Source organism: Oncorhynchus keta, chromosome 28 (assembly GCF_023373465.1).
Source record: "Oncorhynchus keta strain PuntledgeMale-10-30-2019 chromosome 28, Oket_V2, whole genome shotgun sequence".
Classification (NCBI taxonomy): Eukaryota; Metazoa; Chordata; class Actinopteri; order Salmoniformes; family Salmonidae; genus Oncorhynchus; species Oncorhynchus keta.
Window position 1 is genome coordinate 21,619,497 of NC_068448.1, and position 23,336 is coordinate 21,642,832.

Sequence of the window (23,336 nt, forward strand, 5' to 3'; positions counted from 1 at the left end):
TGTAGTTGATCTTCACCAGTAGTGGATTGGAGTCACAGAAAAATCATGCAGGCCAATGTTAAGTACATACTACATTTTGTTTGTCTGAAATAAGGAGCCCTTCACCATAAATGTATTTCACAACAATCTATCCAATTTACAATTAAGCCCCAAATTAGAGTACACTATAGGATACTTCCAAGAAGAACCATTGTGACAAACATATATAATTCACAACTAACCTTGCACAGCTGTATGGTTAAAACATAAAATAACATCAAAATGGGCAACAAGACACAAACAGCCAATCTGACATGAAGCCTTTAATAACATCCTTTAATTTCAAATCACAGATAGAACTGTATAGTCTGTCTGTCCCTTTAGTTGGAAAACCAACATCCAACTTTTCAAAGTCGGGGCTGTACTCTATTGATCACAGTACTGTATGTATATTTGGGAGTGTTCCATCTCCCCGGTTCTGTCTGAGTTGGATATGGCATGTGATCATCTCATGTGTCCTCGTCAGAGTTAATAGTTTCCATGTGGTTCACATTACAGTCCTAGTTTCTGAATGGTGTACAGACTCCCAGCTTGTACATGTTTGAAGTGCTCTATAATCTTTCCAGTTTTCACTGTAAACAACCCAGTCAGAAATTGAATGTTATGTTACGATAGATTTCCAAAGGAGCCACCTGTTACAAGAGAAAGACAAGGAGAGAAAATAGGAATTACATTCAAATGTTATCTGTAATCTACACACACACACACACACACACACACACACACACACACACACACACACACACACACACACACACACACACACACACACACACACACACACACACACACACACACACACACACACACACACACGTGGTCCTTCTGTAGCTCAGTTGGTAGAGCATGGCGCTTGTAACGCCAGGGTTGTGGGTTCGATTCCCGGGACCACCCATACGTAGAATGTATGCACACATGACTGACTGTAAGTCGCTTTGGATAAAAGCGTCAGCTAAATGGCATATATATATTATATTATTATTATTATTATATATTACACACACACACACACACACACACACACACACACACACACACACCTCTGCTAAGGAGCTGCAGGTTTCGTCCCTCCTCTTGCATATGCAGTTGAAGCACCTGCTGTAGGAGCTCCTGCCTCAGTGTCTCTTGCACCAAGCCCATCCTCTCCAGCTTCTCTCCATTCAGACGCAACAGAGCACGGCCTGACAGGTAACAGAGAGAGGAGGCTGTCATTAAGTGATTCAACTGTCACCACTCATACACACTCACACCGACTGTATTGTGTATTTTACTAGCATTTTCTTATGATGAATTATGGTTTATCTGCTAGTGCATTTGTATCCACCCACACCTGCTGTATTCCAATCTCATTGCATGATTATTAATGAATAGTGCACTTGCTAGTGCACTTGTACCCTTTGATACCTGTATTGGGTAAAGAGTATTACAAGCATAGTTATTCAACTAACTCTACTCTGCCAGCCATCCACTCTTACTGTATTTTAGCCTCCTTTTATGATTGTAAATTATGATTTCGGGTTAGTGCACTTGTATCTACTCAAACCAACTGTATTTTACTCTGATTCTGTAATTATGAATGATGTTCTTTGTGCCTGTAATACACGTGTCCTAGTTGATACCTGTGATGGCGTGATGAGAGAAGGCCTCTACGTAGGTCAGGTAGTTGCGAGGACAGTGTTTCTTCAACCACCTGCAGACGTCCTGCTGAGTCCATAACACCACAGGCTGGATCAGACTAGGCTGGGTGGGGCTGGTGTGGTAGATTCCATAGGAGTCGCCTGAACGGCGCTGAAATACACCCAAGCACACACACTGAATATTTTATTTCTGCAATGTCATATTTCCTTTCTGGCCCTCTACTGCTTCCATTATCTCTCAGACCCCTCCCCTACCATTTAAGTGATGTGTTTTAACCTTGAGTGCCCCAAGGGATGACAACCTCACCACGTCAGTTAGACTAGCACATCCTTCATCCATCAAAACATCTGTTCAAACACCCAGGGGTCTTTCTTTCTTCTGGTCACCAAGGACCACTTTCATGATCTTAGCCACACAGATATAATGCATGACAATGCAGTTGCCAGGAATATAGTGATGGGAGTGACATTCCTTCAGTGGTGGACAAAGTACCCAATTGTCAAGTAAAGATACCTTAATAGAAAATGACTCAAGTAAAAGTCACCCATAAAATACTACTTGAGTATCAAAAGTATCAAAAGTAAAAGTATAAATAATTTCTAATTACTTATATAAAGCAAACAAGATGGCACAATTCTCTTGTTTTTAAAATGTATGGATAGCCAGGGGCACACTCCAACACTCAGACATCATTTACAAACAAAGCATTTGTGTTTAGTGAGTCTGCCAGATCAGAGGTGGTAGGGATGACCAGGGTTCTTCTCTTGATAAGTGTTTAAATTGACCATTTTCCTGTCCTGCTAAGCATTCAAAATGTAATAAGTACTTTGGGGTGTCAGAGAAATGTTTGGAGTAAAAAAGTACATTATTTTCTTTAGAAATGTAGTGAAGTAAAAGTTGTCAAAAATATAAATTGTAAAGTACAGATACCCCCAAAAAACGACATAAGTAGTACTTTAAAGTATTTTAACTTAAGTACTTTACACCACTGCCATCCTTTACTTAACTCATGTTCATACCACTTTAGCTTATCTCTGCAACCACAGCATTTCTGGCAAAGTCATTCAAAAGCTAATAAGCCTTGGTTATTGTACACCTGCACGCATGTACACACACACACACACACACACACACACACACACACACACACACACACACACACACACACACACACACACACACACACACACACACACACACACACAAGCAGCAGCGGGTGTCAAGTTTCACATTTCACATTTTATTAGTCATATGTACAGGATACATATGGTAAACATCATCTAACAAAATGCTTACAGCAGGTTCCTTCTCGACAATGCAACAATAAGAAATAATACAAGATAAGAATACAAACAAAGTAAATGGCTCAGTATAAACATTTTAGCATCAGTATAATACAGGAAGGCACAATTTATAGTCCAATATTTACATGTGTTTCGGGAAAGAGGAGATTGGGGAAATGTGTTTAAATTAAGCAGATTAATAAGAGTCTGGTAGCAGCAGTTGTGATGTGTGTAGCATGAATATACACTACTTGGCCAAAAATATGTGGACGACCTTTCAAATTAGTGGATTCGGCTAATTCAGCCAAACCCGTTGCTGACAGGTGTATAAAATCGAGGACACCGCCATACAATCTCCATAGTCAAACATTGACAGTAGAATTGCCCGTATTGAAGGGCTCAGTGACTTTCAACGTGTCACCGTCATAGGATGCCACCTTTTCAACAAGTCAGTTCGTCAAATATCTGCCCTGCTAGAGTTGCCTCGGTCAAGTGTAAGTGCTGTTATTTTGAAGTGGAAACGTCTAGGAGCAACAACGGCTCAGCCGCGAAGTGGTAGGACACACAAGCTCACAGAACGAGACCGCTGAGTGCTGAAGCGCGTAGCGTGTAAAAACTGGAGCAGTGGAAAAGCATTCTCTAGAGTGATGAATCATGCTTCACCATCTGGCAGTCCGACGGATTAATGTGGGTTTGGCGGCTGCCAGGAGAACGCTACCTGCCCGAATGCATCGTGCCAGCTGTAAAGTTTGGTGGAGGAGGAATACTTGTCTGGGGCTGTTTTTCATGGTTTGGGCTAGGCCCCTTAGTTCCAGTGAAGGGAACTCTTAACAATGCAGCATACGATTACATTCTAGACGATTCTATGCTTCCAACTTTGTGGCAACAGTTTGAGGAAGGCCCTTTCCTGGTTCAGCATGACGATGCCCCTGTGCACAAAGCGAGGTCTATATAGAAATGGTTTGTCAAGATTGGTGTGGAAGAACTAGCATCACTACTCTGGATGGTTCTGACTTAGAATATGTGGACAACTATAAATACCTGTGTCTAACTAGACTGTAAACTCTCCTTCCAGACTCACATTAATTAAGCATCTCCAATTCAAAGTTAAATCTCGAATCGGCTTCCTATTTCACAACAAAGCCTCCTTCACTCATGCTGCCAAACATACCCTCGTAAAACTGACTATCCTACCGATCCTTGGCGTCGGCGATGTCATTTATAAATAGGCTCCAACGCTCTACTCAGCAAATTGGATGCAGTCTATCACAGTGCCATCTGTTCTGTCACCAAAGCCCCATATACTACCTGTAGGCTCTCGTTGGCTGGTCCTCACTACATATTCGTTGCCAAACACACTGGCTCCAGGTAATCTATAAGTCCTTGCTAGGTAAAGCTCTGCCTTATATCAGCTCACTGGTCACCATAGCAACACACTGTAGCATGTGCTCCAGTAGGTGTATTTCACTGGTCATCCCCAAAGCCAACACCTCCTTTGGCCGCCTTTCCTTCCAGTTCTCTGCTGCCAATAACTGGAACAAATTGCAAAAATCCCTGAAGTTGGAGACTTATATCTCCCTCACAAACTTTAAGCCTCAGCTGTCAGAGAAGCTTACCGATCGCTTCAGCTGTACACAGCCCATCTGTAAATAGCCATCCAACCAACTACCTACCTCATCCCCATATTTGTTTTTGTTTTTCTGCTCTTTTGCACGGCAGTATTTCAACTTGCACATCCTCATCTGCACATCTATCACTTCAGTGTAAATTTCAAAATTGTAATTACTTTGCCACTATTGGCCTATTTATTGCCTTACCTCCTTACTTAATTTGCACACACTGTATACAGATTTTTCTATTGTGTTATTGACTGTACGATTGTTTATCCCATGTGTTGTTTTTGTCGCACTGCTTTGCTTTATCTTGGCCAGGTCTCAGTTGTAAATGAGATATATATATATATATATATATATATCATTTACAACTGAGACCTGGCCAAGATAAAGCAAAGCAGTGCGACAAAAACAACACAGAGTTACACATGGGTTACACATCACATCACATGGGTTACACATCACTAATGAAGCCTATCATATAAAAGGTCCCCCTGCAGATCAAACGCATACATTCATCTGAAACTATAAGATCAGGGAACATAGTTCTGTGAGCAATGAGCATCAGCATCAAACCAGAGTGCATGTGGGTCAGTCTTATCCCAATACCAAATTCCTTCACTTGGAATCTCAGCAGGATATGGGTGACTAATCAAATGAAGCCTTTGATCATTCATTCAATTTAAAAATCAATGAATGCAGTGTTCTCTCCTTTTCTGCTCTGCTCTTCTTCTCCAGCAGCCCCACTTAAAGTTCAAAGGTTTGAACTCAACATACTAGTGCTACACCCCTTGGCCTGAATTTGGCCAGCAACAAACAAAAACAAATAAGCTCTATCCCTGCATTTTTAATCACAGACATTCATGATACAAGATTATGTAATGCATTGCATTGATCGTGAAAGACATAAAGCATGAAGCATATGCATGCATGGAAGGGGAAGGGAAGTATCTCTGTCATCAACCCAAATTTGTAGGGTACTCGGAGACCGCAATGTATAGGAGAGATTCCTTCATTCATTGGTAAAAAAAAACAGTCACATTGAAATTGCAATAACATGATTTAAAGTCAATTTAAAAAACACAAAAGGTTCACTGCTGTAATACCACATAAAGGGAATACCATAATATATCAGATAAGGTGCTAGAGGGTAACTTGCCCCCTAAGAACATGTCTAATTTTTTGACACAAAGAGCAACGTCTGGAAAAAATTGATATGTGGAAGATCATGCTTAGGCGAATAAACTATAAAGGTAAAAAAATGGATACAGTTTACACTTTTTCAGTTATTTCATGAAATGTTGTTTTCAAAAAAGGGGCTTTTTTTAAAATACCGGGTGTAACTGCCCCCGGTAGAAGAGTATGGCATAGGGTTTCACAGAAGTGTGTTAAAATCAATTTAATCAGTTTTATTTAGAAATTCTTTAGTAAGTAATACTTCAAGTCTAGTTGCATTACTTTAATGATTTCAATAAAATATGGGAGGGGAAATGGTTTTACACATGTCACCAGTAATAACTGCACTATGAGGAGATTTTATGTAAAGTCCCTCTTTTAACTCACCTGCACATTCATTTTCTTTTTCTTTCTTTGTTGTTCATTTTCTATACAATCCATTATGTATAATTGCACTAAATATGATTTGAATAATGCAAGAATTTGAATCCTTTAAAATGATTTTCAGGAGCAAAAGGTTTCCCCCAAAAACATATATATTTGGAATATAAAATTAGAATGGAATATAAATAATAACATTAAATAACATTGGAATATAACATTTAATAACAATAACTGAACTAATTAACTCAGTGTAACATTGATGTGGCAACTCTCTTATGCTTTGCTGTTGCACGATTCTATTTTGTACCTGTAGGTCACAAATAAAGCTATCCCCAGTAAAATTGGAGCACAACTTACGAGCCCACCTACTGCACTGCTCACACCTAATTCAGTCCCCACCTGTGACTGAAAACAAGGGGGAGAGATGCCCCATGGGCTAGTTACCCCCTATTACCCAAGCATTAATTGAACCAGGTACCGGGAACCGAGAACCAGGACCCCCCACCCCGCTCCAAATAGTAGAGCTATGGCCCAGTTCACACAAAATTGCTAGACATGATTTGTTATAAAACATGTCTGCCAGAGCACATACTGTAAGGTTCACCACAGCCATTCGATGTCATACAGTATATTGCACATTTTAGCTCTCAGTCCACAGACAAAGGCTGGTGTTTCTGTACATAGGAAGGACAGCAGTTCTTTTTAAAGTCATTATAAAAGGCTGGACAGTCTGAGTGCCCCATAGCCCTCTGGATAAACAGCATCTTCCATTCTCCACGAACAAAGTGCTACTCGTGTTGGAACAATGGATAAAGTCCATTGCATTTGTCATGTAATATTTTTTATATTTTGTCTTTGTGAAGAGAGAAGCTTTTGTGTTAGTAAATTACACAGGGCCAGAGAGAAACTTACATACACGTCAATTAATGATTGAAAAAGACTGATCTGAGAGGAATAATAACCCATGAAGCTCTTTCCTTTTTCTAAATGTACATGTGCATCTAGAATAGGCCTACCAATTAGAGATGTAGTGGATGACTAGAAACAGATACAGTATAAAAAGGCATCCATTAGCATCATGGCTGTAAAACCCTACAGAAATGGGGTCACTTTTCACATCTGATCTGTGATTATGATCTGATATGCAGAAATAGAGATCTAAAATAGTTGAGGTACTCCACCTGATATTTCTCTGTCCCAGGCTGTTGGAGCAGCTTCACTGTCCGGCCCCTGCTGTTTTCTGACCCCGCCCGTCATGCCAAGTCAGGTTCCCTCCTGTCCGTCGACTCAGGTGGTTGAAGTCCTCCGGCAGCGCTCTGTATTCCACAGCAGGCCGGCAGAAACTGAAACTGGAGGCCGCTACAAGAGTAAAAGAGACACACACAGTTTTGATTTGAGCAATAGGATTTGACTATAACAGTGGCAGTAAAGTCACAGGCTTGTGGTGCTTGAAATTCTCTCACTGACTATGCTGTAATTTGCACTAGAAATGCCATGTGAAATCTGGAAAAATATATGCCAAATTGTAAAACCCTGGGTGCCTTCTCATTGACAGATGGTCTCAACCATTACTATGTGTTTTTCCAGACAGACCAAGCAGGTGTTATAATGGCTGAGCCATTAAACTGAGTCATTATGAGCTGATGTTCAAAGGAACTTCAACTTTTACCCAGATAGCTCCCAGGCATTTCTGGCAACTCCACATGACTACTGCATATAAATCAGTCGCTCATCATTATGTTTAGTTACTGGCAGACACACACCCTATCCCATTCTACAGGCAGGAAGTGTCTTTTCAGTATCATAATGAAGGGAAAAAGTGCTAGCTAGAGTAAACACAACATTACTGCAGCAAAACCTGGCAACCAGCTACACAGGTCATTACTAATTAATGTGCCAGATTGGGTTGATTTTCTGTCTGTGTTGGAAGTGATGTTTTGAGTAGTGTGTGTGTGATGTTCATTCAAATGTTTATTTTTTAATTGACACAGGTTAAGTTTAAATGAGGACAGAACAAGAGACAGTAGAGGAGAGCATGAGAGAAGAGGAGATGAAAGGGTATATTTTGGTCCTTTTGCTTGTGCTCCTCCTCTGCATCATCCAGTATCCCCCTTATTCCAGACACCCAACAGAGCCAAGGCTCGCAAAGGCAGCTCGTTATCAAGCCAAGCCATATGAATGCCCCTGGTGGAGAACATTTGATAATGGCCATAACCCTTCGATATCAACCCTCTAGTCTAGGTCTTCAGCATGGGGCATGGGTGTATGTTGCTTCATGACACTTAGAAAAGTAACCAATAAAAATACACTAGAAGTGTTTGAAAACATCGAATCTGAGATGTACCCAATCTTCAGTGAACAACTGGTTCCTTCTTTTAAAAATAGGCGTTAAATTGTAAGGAATGGGTTATATGGCCAGTGGTCACTGTAAGCAAATGGACCCTAATCCGTCACCCTTAATCGCTATCAATTTCAGCACCACGCCGCCCGGACAGCGGTTTCTTTTTGTGCTGCATAAAAATTTCACCTAAATTCTGATATCTAAAGCCAAAAATAAGCAGGGGAAGTGGTCATGCAAATTCAGCAAAACTAATACTACACTGCGCACTTGTTTAGCTTAATCTGGCTTTACCGACAATAGAAAGTATATCACAAGAGAAGATAGGGGATGATTCGTCTATTGAGATGTCCGCATGCACGACTTTTGGATCTCAATTACCGTCCACAGCCATGCCGTTTCACCTTTCCCTGTGACAGCACTAGTAAAAGTATCCAACAGGTAATCCTCGGTTTGTGGACTCCTCTCCGTTCCGCCAAAGTCTACACTGACAGTATGGTCTAACAATTAGCCGACTTGGAGAGGATCGTGAAAGTCACGTTCTCCTTTTACCGCCACTCAGGTGCCACTGCCAGTAGACAACTCTACATCTCGTGAGTCTATCGGTTATATCCAGGGTTGAATGGAGGAATTAACTCATGCAGCATTCAAATAGGCTGCCAAATGTCAAAATGGACACTGGAAGCGTTTCACTAAGTAAAAAACAAACACAGATACGCTCTAGCGCAACCTCTTATCGGATGGTGCAGCTAATAGTGTCCTGTCCTGGGTGAAGTTATGAGTCTCTTTCGTTGCGGAATGTCCCAATGATGTTGGCTGACTGATTTTGTCAGTGCGGAGCTACTGCATGTATGTGTGGTTCATCTCGTCATGAGAATCAGGCGCGCAGCTTTTTCTCAAGAGCCAGCATGAGCGGTCTCAAAGTGCTGCCCAGAGCCCTGTAATTAGCGCAGCCAGCCAGTGGAGAGACTTTGAACACCGGCTGATGAAAAGCCAGCGCAAGACTCACACGCTAGAGGCAAAATAGAATAGACAACATGCAGCATTAGGGATCCTCCTGCCTTTATTTACCAAAGAAAAGGAGCCAGAGCTCTGGTGCTCCTGATGACATCCATGGTGGAGCCTCAGAGCAAAGATAGCCAAGGGGAAACCCACGGCTTTAGGCAGTGGCCCTTACTGTAAATAAGAAGTTAAAAGGTCAAATAAGGGGTGCTTATATTTGTCCTGATTCACACATGTACAAGTGTGTGGTGAAATAGTAATGTGTTTTTAGCACATCCCACTTCCCCTAAGACACCCTTGGAGAGTGGGGTCATGGCATGGGATCAGTTTTACAGTTTGACAGATCATCAGGCTGCTAACTGTCAACAGAGTTGACATGTTACACCAGTGAAAAACCATGTGGCTTTTAGTGAACTACATCTGTTCTACCCATTCTACTTCTATATAATTTATGGTTGGATACAACCATTACTAATGGTTGTGGTTGTATATTTAAAAATAAATAACACATTTAACCTTTACTGAACTAGGCAAGTCAGTTAAGAACAAATTCTTATTTACAATAACAGCCTACCCCGGCCAAACCCTAAACGCTGGGCCAATTGTGTGCCACCCTATGGGTCTCCCAATCACGGCCAGTTGTGATACCGCTTGGAATTGAACCAAGGTCTGTAGTGACGCCTCTAGCACTGAGATGCAGTGCCTTAGACTGCTGCGCCACTCGGGAGCCCATTGATGGTAAATCCCAGAACACCTACTGGACCAATCAGCCCCACAAACCACACGTGGGACATACTAACCCAGTGTCAACAAACAGCCGTAGGTCTAATTAACAGGGCATGGGCACGTGACTTCTCGGGGTGTAGGCCTATCATTGTTGCTATGACAACATGCTATCTATGAAGCAGCAGATACTTTAGGGGGCACATAGGGGCTAATGTATTAGCATGGGCACATTTGGCCTGGTAAGAGGCCTAAAATATGAAAGGGAACTGGAGGGAACATCAAAGAGCCTGGGATATTAACAGTAGGTTAAGGCTGGTCTGCAGAGGACCAGCCTTTTGTTTCATGGTGTATCAATGGATAATGATTAATTCTCCAACAGTTTCAAATGCAAATGATTAAAGACATGGTCCACTAACAACCCATTTGGCCTAGAGGCTCAGCACACAAAAATAATGGACAAACTTTTTCTCTCTGAAGGAAAAATAATACTTTGGCACATTGTTATTATATATTTTTGATTAACTTGTATTTATTCAGGGGAACCAAACTGAGACTATTGTCTCATTTACAATGGTGCCCTGAGGACAAAAATGACATAAATACAGCAATAACAAAAATATAACAAAACTACAAGACAGCTATAAATAAATTACATCAGGTTATTACAACAAGTTATAAAATAATAATTTGCAACAATTTCACAGTTATTTCACAGTTACCTTACAAAACAATTACTGAATTCCCTGGTGCCAATAGTGCAGTTCACTAAACTCATTTAACAACAGTTTTAAACTGCACTATTGGCACCAGGGAATTCAGGTGTAATTTGTTTTGTAAGGTATTCAATAACTGTGGTGCATTTAAACTAAAGGCGGATTTACCAAACATTGTGGAGACAAGCAGGATTATCAAGCGTCTCTAAATGGTTTCACTACACCAGGGGCAAAGCCTCAAACATTGTGGAGACAAGCAGGATTATCAAGCGTCTCTAAATGGTTTCACTACACCAGGGGCAAAGCCTCAAACATTGTGGAGACAAGCAGGATTATCAAGCGTCTCTAAATGGTTTCACTACACCAGGGGCAAAGCCTCAAACATTGTGGAGACAAGCAGGATTATCAAGCGTCTATAAATGGTTTCACTACACCAGGGGCAAAGCCTCAAACATTGTGGAGACAAGCAGGATTATCAAGCGTCTCTAAATGGTTTCACTACACCAGGGGCAAAGCCTCAAACATTGTGGAGACAAGCAGGATTATCAAGCGTCTCTAAATGGTTTCACTACACCAGGGGCAAAGCCTCAAACATTGTGGAGACAAGCAGGATTATCAAGCATCTCTAAATGGTTTCACTACACCAGGGGCAAAGCCTCACACATTGTGGAGACAAGCAGGATTATCAGCGTCTCTAAATGGTTTCACTACACCAGGGGCAAAGCCTCAAACATTGTGGAGACAAGCAGGATTATCAAGCATCTCTAAATGGTTTCACTACACCAGGGGCAAAGCCTCACACATTGTGGAGACAAGCAGGATTATCAAGCGTCTCTAAATGGTTTCACTACACCAGGGGCAAAGCCTCACACATTGTGGAGACAAGCAGGATTATCAAGCGTCTCTAAATGGTTTCACTACACCAGGGGCAAAGCCTCAAACATTGTTCACATCTATGGAAAGGTCAAACACCCATTGCTACAGACCCAGCAGGTTCTGCTATGAAATGGAATTTTCATGACAGTCTCTTGTTCCCATTGACCAGCAATAATAGTAGTAGGACTGAGTGAGAGGTGTTCTGTAAGTGCAGGTAGGTATTGCCTATCTTCAGATGTGGACACAGAGCCATGAGGCCTGATTAACACAAACACACCGAAATTCTCACATGGGTGTGGGTGTGCCACAAGCTATTGCTTCCCCATGTGGCCATTAAATGAAGTTTGCTCTTATCAACATTTGTCCTACATCAATATTATCTCATAATGAATGAATACCAAGATAATGTGATTAATAACCCAGACATAGTATATGTGCAAAACACAGCTCTGTCATACATAGACAATAATACTGAACACAAACATTTTCCCTTTTAAAGCATGATAGTGGTACTTAGTGGTGGTAGCGGCAGAGGAAACGTAGGGGCCTACACAAATGAAAGTGGTCACTCAGACAAACAACTGAAAAGAGAGCTGCAGATAATTCCCGAACCTGGAGTAATCTCTCTGCACTAAAAATACAATCTCATTAGTGTACAATTGATGGGGGTTTTCCTGCATGTAAAATGATTAAGGTTATGTTGTTGTTGTCAATAACATACTTTTATGGTGTAATCTGATGGATGATTCCAAGTTAAACACTGTCACACTCTTCTTCAGACACAATAACCTTGGTGAAACATAGAAAACATAAACCTCACTTTAAAGAGTTTACAGGCAGGCTCAGAATGTAGACGTCTGGTGTCAATGGTAAACAGTCAGAAAGAGAAAGAGAGCAGGGTAATTAAACAAATGTGGGCACGCACACGCACACACACGCACACACACTCCATTCTATCTATTCACTGGCGACTCCACACATAAAAGTGTGTGGCAGGTAAATTAGACCTCTCCCTTTTCATGACGATAGGTATGTGAACATTCTGAATCTGAAGTGAGCGTTACGATGGGGAGGTGAGCAGAGACATCGAGCCTGGAACAGCTGTTACATTGTGATGTCATTCGGTGCCCTTTCCGGTGGAGTGGCCTGCTCTACTAGAATAAAGGTGTGCTTGTGTTGCATGACTAGTCCAGGACAAAACCTAGCTCCTGTGTTTTGGAGTATGTCAGGTCCTGCCTATGGAACAAATATTGGAGTATCTTGGAGCTAAGGGATTGGAAACACACTTATACACCAAATATGTGCGCGCGCACACACACACACACACACACACACACACACACACACACACACACACACACACACACACACACACACACACACACACACACACACACACACACACACACACACACACACACACACACACACACACACACACACACACACAACAGAATGGTATGCTTTTAACCTAAATAACCACAAAGGAAGCCCAGGGGCTTGACTCCTGGGTAAGACCAATGACTGCAGGATTTAGGGGACTCAGGTTATTGAGAACGTATATGTACATGGCTTGTAGGACTACATTATGTACTGTATGTGTAACTGATTGACGCGCACACACACTACATGTTTATGTATTTAAATATATGTCAATCGTAAAGTCTTTTGTCTGTAATGTATTTTTCATTATATGTCAGACCCTAGTAAGACTAGCTGTCTCCATTGGCGTTGGCGGATGGGGATCCTAATAAATCACATCTACATCTAAATCATTCCACCTGTGATATACCCACTAACTAGCCACCTCACAGGGCACTGATGCACTGAACAAACACAGATGCTGTGGTTGAGTGTTGAGTATGTGGGTTCTCTGGGGAGGAGGTAAAGAGGGGTGGGTGTGTTTCAACCTAGGCTATTTGTTTGTCTTTGTTCCTGGTTGGTCCTGTTGGTTTGCCATTAGGTCTGGGTGGGGTGTGGGTGTGAGAGTGGGGTGAGAGACCAGCTGTGTAGCAGTAGCCATGTTTCATAGATGTGTTCAGTGCTGGGTAGAGTAGAGTGGTGGGTAGAATATACTGTATCTATGAAGCCTATGAAATGGCCAGAGCAGGGAAATGCCAACTGCCATGCTTCATTTCCATCATTAGCTGTTTATTTTGTTTTGCAAATGTGCTGTGTTGATCGGAACAGAAAAAGTGCTTACTGGTTATTACGTAAGGATGACAGGGTGTTCTGATGTCCCCTTAGCAGTAGCCTGCAATTCAAAGGCATAACCCACGACAGAACCCTGACCATAGAGATACATTAAATTACGTGGTGCATTTAATTCCTTGACCCTGGCTGTCTCTTCAGCTGACCTTTTACTCATTGAGATAATCATACTATTAGACATGGGTCATTATGGCTAAGATCAAGTAACTCATAGAATATCCATAACATTACAGATTCCGAAAATAGATATCGTCTCAGTGCCCTGTTATTAGTTATAACCTGAGACAGTAGCTGTGTATGTTGGTAAAGGATCGGCGACTGTTTGTCCGACCCTGTTAATCTAGAGGTGTATTATATCATAATGCATGACGAAGTAGCAGCAGCCACAGTAATGGTGGTGACCTATTCATGGTAGCACTGTTATATGGTATTAATGAGCATGTACACATATGGGGACTCAGGCCTCTCCCTCCAGTCACACACTTGTGTTACTTTCAGGAGGGCAATGTGGGAGGGGGATATGCAAATAATGCCAGAGGGTGCTCCCTATTAGGTCCAACAGCAGCCCTTTTAGCTCACAGTGGACTGTTGTCACCCCGACAGAGACTCATAGCCACAGACTGCACCAGGACCACATTAATAGACTGGCTCTTGACTTGGCTTTTCCTAAGCGCTGAAGAACTCTCTCTGTGACAACCTTTTCCATGTCTTCTTCTCATGTATGGAATCAGGTTACCAAGAATGAAGTATTTTCTTTACAATTGAATGTTTTCTAGTTCTGTGAGGTATTTTTAGTGAGATGCTGGCATCTCAACTATACATCCTTTTTACATTTGCCTGATGCCATTGAAAAATCAAGTTGTATCAGACCTTTGAGGCAGACCTACTTTTCTTTAAAATCTATACTGCCATTGTTTCTGACTTCAGGCAGCAGTTTTTTCATTTTATTTTTCGTCTACCTTTCCTTGAGTGGGAGCAACGATGCACATTGCAGTGGCATTACCTCCCATCCTCCTCCTGTCAGCCACTCTGTCTCTGGCTGATGCCAAGTTCTACAGACCCTCCCAGTACATCCTCTACAAGGCTGGGCCCAATCCTCATCCCTATGTCCATGGGAAGCCCACCAGCAGGCTCAAGTGAGTACTCGTTCTGAACATAAACTGGGCTGTTCCCTCTGGGGAGGTGGCGCTGGACATTAGCTTCGCTTTTGATGCTCAGTTAAAGCTGGTTAACTTACTGTGTAGCAGTCTGTTTGTTTTTGTTTTCATTTTAATATCTAAGCCAGTGGGAAATGCAAGAGGGTTTTTTGGTTTAGAAAAAGGTGCAAGTTTAAGAATCTTATCTAAAGTGTGTGATCTTATTCTCTCATTATTTTCTCTCTGACAGAAACCACTGTGCCTACGTTGTTGAGAAGACTGTTTCATTCACCATGCAGGATGGGGTAGCTCCTTATGTCAAAGCTCAGTACAACAAGTGTGCCTGGGGTCAGAAGTGTCCAACCCTCATGTGAGTTCATCTTCATAATTGATACTACATGATATAACTATTACAGATTGTATCATAAATAGGCCTACGGACTCCACAATTACTACTGTTATTGCCACATCTACATCGAGGACTACTGCTGTAAAACTGCTGTAAAAACAACCCAGATTATTAGTTCTGCTTCTCTTGCCATATGAAAAGGGTATGAAAATAGGGCTGTAACTTCTCCTCTCACCGTTCACAGGTGTCAGCTTGGTAGTTGCTTGTGCTTATGTTGTTTCTTTCATTAACCCTCAGATATCATGTGATGTACAAGCCTGTCTATAAAGTTGCCCATAAGACTCTCACTGAGCTGGAATGGCGCTGCTGTCCAGGATACTCTGGCTACGGCTGCATGGAGGGACCCCCAGCCTACCAACACCTAATTAAGGCGATGCCTCCATTCAAGGGCCCACCATTCAAAGGCCCACCCATTAAAGGAAACCCCTGGAGTCAGAGCAAGGGCCATCCTCCCATGAAACCGTACCCAATGCTTACCAAGGGCCCTCCCATGAAGGGACCCTCCTATGAAGTCATACCCAGTGAAAGCAAAAGGCCCTCCTCCCAGCAACGTCAAGTCCTACCTTAAACGTCCCTTTGGGCCTCCTCTGACCCACCCCTCCTACCGAGGGTCATCTTCCAAGCCTTACACCTTTGGACCACAGCACATCCACCAACCAGACCGCCATGAGGGGCCAGACTTTCACCAGCCTGAACTAGACCAGCAGGGGCAAGACTACCACCAGCCTGAACTAGACCACCAGGGGTCAGATTATCACCATCCTGAACTAGACCACCAGGGGCAAGACCCCCACCAGCCTGAACTAGACCACCAGGGGTCAGAGATTATCACCATCCTGAACTAGACCACCAGGGGTCAGACCACCCCCAGCCTGAACCAGACCACCAGGGATCAGACCACCACCAGCCTGAACCAGACCACCAGGGGTCAGACCATCACCAGCTTGAACTAGACCACCAGGGTTCAGACCATCACCAGCTTGAACTAGACCATCAGAGGTCAGACCACCACCAGCCTGAACCAGACAATCAGGGGTCAGACCACCACCAGCCTGAACTAGACCACCAGGGGCCAGACCATCACCAGCCTGAACTAGACCACCAGGGGCCAAACCACCAACAGTCTGAACCAGACCACCACTGGCCAGACCACCTCGAGCCGGATCATCACCAGCCTGAATCAGACCAGGAGGGGCCATACCACCAGGAGCCAGACAACCACGAGCCGGACCATCACCAGCCTGAACCAGACCACCAGGGGCCAGACCACCATGAGCCAGACCATCACCAGCCTGAACCATATCTGAGCCAAACAATCACCAGCAGCCTGAACCAGATCATCCTGATCACCCAGACCTCACTGATCATCCTTTTCACTCAGAGTTGGAGCCTGTCACTGATGAAACAGCTCTCCTGCTGGCAGCCAAGAAATGGATGGTGAGACTGGGAGTGTTATTCCAATGCATATTCTGTACTGCAACACAACATAAATATTACATTCAATATTAATAAGATTCTAACATTGTGTCCTCTACTGCTGGATTTAAAGTTAATATCTATATGTATATAGAGTGCTTAACTGTCCTGAAATTCCATTGATTTTTGCAACATTCTTCAAAGCCTTAACATCCTTATAATGAACATTTATTCTTGTGTCTGTAACATTCTTTTCCCCTCTGTAGGCCAGCCTCGGGACACAGTGGATAGTGAGTCTACTGAGCGTCTGGACCGGATGGAGGAGGACATGCGGAGGCTGTCCCAGGGTCTGGAGACGCTTAGGAGGACGATGAACGGACTCGAGGATGGCCTGCGCGCCTCACTATGGGAGGACGCCAACAGGATGCTCTCCGCCCTGCTGTCTGCAGCACCAAGCCCTGTCCCCGCCCCCGCTCTGTCCTCTTCCCCCCACTCCACTGTAGGCTTTGCAGACATCCCTGGAGGAGACCCCGATGCAGAGGGGCTGGATGTGGGCCAGGCTTTCCCAGGGTTGAGCGAGCTGACAGGGAGGGTTGAGGGGCTCCGGACTGAGCTACAGGCCAAGGCTGCTGAGCTGGAGGAGCTGAGAGGCAGTGTGATCAGGCATGACGGAACCCTCAAGAAGATGTCAGGTGGTGCAGATAGCTTGACAAGGGCCGAAGCGGAGAACGCTACCTGCCCGAATGCATCGTGCCAGCTGTAAAGTTTGGTGGAGGAGGAATACTTGTCTGGGGCTGTTTTTCATGGTTTGGGCTAGGCCCCTTAGTTCCAGTGAAGGGAACTCTTAACAATGCAGCATACGATTACATTCTAGACGATTCTATGCTTCCAACTTTGTGGCAACAGTTTGAGGAAGGCCCTTTCCTGGTTCAGCATGACGATGCCCCTGTGCACAAAGCGAGGTCTATATAGAAATGGTTTGTCAAGATTGGTGTGGAAGAACTAGCATCACTACTCTGGATGGTTCTGACTTAGAATATGTGGACAACTATAAATACCTGTGTCTAACTAGACTGTAAACTCTCCTTCCAGACTCACATTAATTAAGCATCTCCAATTCAAAGTTAAATCTCGAATCGGCTTCCTATTTCACAACAAAGCCTCCTTCACTCATGCTGCCAAACATACCCTCGTAAAACTGACTATCCTACCGATCCTTGGCGTCGGCGATGTCATTTATAAATAGGCTCCAACGCTCTACTCAGCAAATTGGATGCAGTCTATCACAGTGCCATCTGTTCTGTCACCAAAGCCCCATATACTACCTGTAGGCTCTCGTTGGCTGGTCCTCACTACATATTCGTTGCCAAACACACTGGCTCCAGGTAATCTATAAGTCCTTGCTAGGTAAAGCTCTGCCTTATATCAGCTCACTGGTCACCATAGCAACACACTGTAGCATGTGCTCCAGTAGGTGTATTTCACTGGTCATCCCCAAAGCCAACACCTCCTTTGGCCGCCTTTCCTTCCAGTTCTCTGCTGCCAATAACTGGAACAAATTGCAAAATCCCTGAAGTTGGAGACTTATATCTCCCTCACAAACTTTAAGCCTCAGCTGTCAGAGTAGCTTACCGATCGCTTCAGCTGTACACAGCCCATCTGTAAATAGCCATCCAACCAACTACCTACCTCATCCCCATATTTGTTTTTGTTTTTCTGCTCTTTTGCACGGCAGTATTTCAACTTGCACATCCTCATCTGCACATCTATCACTTCAGTGTAAATTTCAAAATTGTAATTACTTTGCCACTATTGGCCTATTTATTGCCTTACCTCCTTACTTAATTTGCACACACTGTATACAGATTTTCTATTGTGTTATTGACTGTACGATTGTTTATCCCATGTGTTGTTTTTGTCGCACTGCTTTGCTTTATCTTGGCCAGGTCTCAGTTGTAAATGAGATATATATATATATATATATATATATCATTTACAACTGAGACCTGGCCAAGATAAAGCAAAGCAGTGCGACAAAACAACACAGAGTTACACATGGGTTACACATCACATCACATGGGTTACACATCACTAATGAAGCCTATCATATAAAAGGTCCCCTGCAGATCAAACGCATACATTCATCTGAAACTATAAGATCAGGGAACATAGTTCTGTGAGCAATGAGCATCAGCATCAAACCAGAGTGCATGTGGGTCAGTCTTATCCCAATACCAAATTCCTTCACTTGGAATCTCAGCAGGATATGGGTGACTAATCAAATGAAGCCTTTGATCATTCATTCAATTTAAAAATCAATGAATGCAGTGTTCTCTCCCTTTTCTGCTCTGCTCTTCTTCTCCAGCAGCCCCACTTAAAGTTCAAAAGGTTTGAACTCAACATACTAGTGCTACACCCCTTGGCCTGAATTTGGCCAGCAACAAACAAAAACAAATAAGCTCTATCCCTGCATTTTTAATCACAGACATTCATGATACAAGATTATGTAATGCATTGCATTGATCGTGAAAGACATAAAGCATGAAGCATATGCATGCATGGAAGGGGAAGGGAAGTATCTCTGTCATCAACCCAAATTTGTAGGGTACTCGGAGACCGCAATGTATAGGAGAGATTCCTTCATTCATTGGTAAAAAAAAAAACAGTCACATTGAAATTGCAATAACATGATTTAAAGTCAATTTAAAAAACACAAAAGGTTCACTGCTGTAATACCACATAAAGGGAATACCATAATATATCAGATAAGGTGCTAGAGGGTAACTTGCCCCCCCTAAGAACATGTCTAATTTTTTGACACAAAAGAGCAACGTCTGGAAAAAAATTGATATGTGGAAGATCATGCTTAGGCGAATAAACTATAAAGGTAAAAAAAAATGGATACAGTTTACACTTTTTCAGTTATTTCATGAAATGTTGTTTTCAAAAAAGGGGCTTTTTTAAAATACCGGGTGTAACTGCCCCCCCGGTAGAAGAGTATGGCATAGGGTTTCACAGAAGTGTGTTAAAATCAATTTAATCAGTTTTATTTAGAAATTCTTTAGTAAGTAATACTTCAAGTCTAGTTGCATTACTTTAATGATTTCAATAAAATATGGGGAGGGGGAAATGGTTTACACATGTCACCAGTAATAACTGCACTATGAGGAGATTTTATGTAAAGTCCCTCTTTTAACTCACCTGCACATTCATTTTCTTTTTCTTTCTTTGTTGTTCATTTTCTATACAATCCATTATGTATAATTGCACTAAATATGATTTGAATAATGCAAGAATTTGAATCCTTTAAAATGATTTTCAGGAGCAAAAGGTTTCCCCCCCAAAAAACATATATATTTGGAATATAAAATTAGAATGGAATATAAATAATAACATTAAATAACATTGGAATATAACATTTAATAACAATAACTGAACTAATTAACTCAGTGTAACATTGATGTGGCAACTCTCTTATGCTTTGCTGTTGCACGATTCTATTTTGTACCTGTAGGTCACAAATAAAGCTATCCCCAGTAAAATTGGAGCACAACTTACGAGCCCACCTACTGCACTGCTCACACCTAATTCAGTCCCCACCTGTGACTGAAAACAAGGGGAGAGATGCCCCATGGGCTAGTTACCCCCTATTACCCAAGCATTAATTGAACCAGGTACCGGGAACCGAGAACCAGGACCCCCCCCCCCCCCGCTCCAAATAGTAGAGCTATGGCCCAGTTCACACAAAATTGCTAGACATGATTTGTTATAAAACATGTCTGCCAGAGCACATACTGTAAGGTTCACCACAGCCATTCGATGTCATACAGTATATTGCACATTTTAGCTCTCAGTCCACAGACAAAGGCTGGTGTTTCTGTACATAGGAAGGACAGCAGTTCTTTTAAAGTCATTATAAAAGGCTGGACAGTCTGAGTGCCCCATAGCCCTCTGGATAAACAGCATCTTCCATTCTCCACGAACAAAGTGCTACTCGTGTTGGAACAATGGATAAAGTCCATTGCATTTGTCATGTAATATTTTTTATATTTTGTCTTTGTGAAGAGAGAAGCTTTTGTGTTAGTAAATTACACAGGGCCAGAGAGAAACTTACATACACGTCAATTAATGATTGAAAAGACTGATCTGAGAGGAATAATAACCCATGAAGCTCTTTCCTTTTTCTAAATGTACATGTGCATCTAGAATAGGCCTACCAATTAGAGATGTAGTGGATGACTAGAAACAGATACAGTATAAAAAGGCATCCATTAGCATCATGGCTGTAAAACCCTACAGAAATGGGGTCACTTTTCACATCTGATCTGTGATTATGATCTGATATGCAGAAATAGAGATCTAAAATAGTTGAGGTACTCCACCTGATATTTCTCTGTCCCAGGCTGTTGGAGCAGCTTCACTGTCCGGCCCCCCTGCTGTTTTCTGACCCCGCCCGTCATGCCAAGTCAGGTTCCCTCCTGTCCGTCGACTCAGGTGGTTGAAGTCCTCCGGCAGCGCTCTGTATTCCACAGCAGGCCGGCAGAAACTGAAACTGGAGGCCGCTACAAGAGTAAAAGAGACACACACAGTTTTGATTTGAGCAATAGGATTTGACTATAACAGTGGCAGTAAAGTCACAGGCTTGTGGTGCTTGAAATTCTCTCACTGACTATGCTGTAATTTGCACTAGAAATGCCATGTGAAATCTGGAAAATATATGCCAAATTGTAAAACCCTGGGTGCCTTCTCATTGACAGATGGTCTCAACCATTACTATGTGTTTTTCCAGACAGACCAAGCAGGTGTTATAATGGCTGAGCCATTAAACTGAGTCATTATGAGCTGATGTTCAAAGGAACTTCAACTTTTACCCAGATAGCTCCCAGGCATTTCTGGCAACTCCACATGACTACTGCATATAAATCAGTCGCTCATCATTATGTTTAGTTACTGGCAGACACACACCCTATCCCATTCTACAGGCAGGAAGTGTCTTTTTCAGTATCATAATGAAGGGAAAAAGTGCTAGCTAGAGTAAACACAACATTACTGCAGCAAAACCTGGCAACCAGCTACACAGGTCATTACTAATTAATGTGCCAGATTGGGTTGATTTTCTGTCTGTGTTGGAAGTGATGTTTTGAGTAGTGTGTGTGTGATGTTCATTCAAATGTTTATTTTTAATTGACACAGGTTAAGTTTAAATGAGGACAGAACAAGAGACAGTAGAGGAGAGCATGAGAGAAGAGGAGATGAAAGGGTATATTTTGGTCCTTTTGCTTGTGCTCCTCCTCTGCATCATCCAGTATCCCCCTTATTCCAGACACCCAACAGAGCCAAGGCTCGCAAAGGCAGCTCGTTATCAAGCCAAGCCATATGAATGCCCCTGGTGGAGAACATTTGATAATGGCCATAACCCTTCGATATCAACCCTCTAGTCTAGGTCTTCAGCATGGGGCATGGGTGTATGTTGCTTCATGACACTTAGAAAAGTAACCAATAAAAATACACTAGAAGTGTTTGAAAACATCGAATCTGAGATGTACCCAATCTTCAGTGAACAACTGGTTCCTTCTTTTAAAAATAGGCGTTAAATTGTAAGGAATGGGTTATATGGCCAGTGGTCACTGTAAGCAAATGGACCCTAATCCGTCACCCTTAATCGCTATCAATTTCAGCACCACGCCGCCCGGACAGCGGTTTCTTTTTGTGCTGCATAAAAATTTCACCTAAATTCTGATATCTAAAGCCAAAAATAAGCAGGGGAAGTGGTCATGCAAATTCAGCAAAACTAATACTACACTGCGCACTTGTTTAGCTTAATCTGGCTTTACCGACAATAGAAAGTATATCACAAGAGAAGATAGGGGATGATTCGTCTATTGAGATGTCCGCATGCACGACTTTTGGATCTCAATTACCGTCCACAGCCATGCCGTTTCACCTTTCCCTGTGACAGCACTAGTAAAAGTATCCAACAGGTAATCCTCGGTTTGTGGACTCCTCTCCGTTCCGCCAAAGTCTACACTGACAGTATGGTCTAACAATTAGCCGACTTGGAGAGGATCGTGAAAGTCACGTTCTCCTTTTTACCGCCACTCAGGTGCCACTGCCAGTAGACAACTCTACATCTCGTGAGTCTATCGGTTATATCCAGGGTTGAATGGAGGAATTAACTCATGCAGCATTCAAATAGGCTGCCAAATGTCAAAATGGACACTGGAAGCGTTTCACTAAGTAAAAAAACAAACACAGATACGCTCTAGCGCAACCTCTTATCGGATGGTGCAGCTAATAGTGTCCTGTCCTGGGTGAAGTTATGAGTCTCTTTCGTTGCGGAATGTCCCAATGATGTTGGCTGACTGATTTTGTCAGT

The 23,336-nt window shown here is 42.6% G+C and overlaps 1 pseudogene; it reads right to left on the minus strand.

Moving 5' to 3' along the window:
- Positions 1 to 284: 284 nt before the first annotated feature.
- LOC118360826 (sterile alpha motif domain-containing protein 10-like) lies at positions 285 to 23,271 on the minus strand (annotated as a pseudogene).
- Between the last annotated feature and the right edge of the window lie 65 nt (positions 23,272 to 23,336).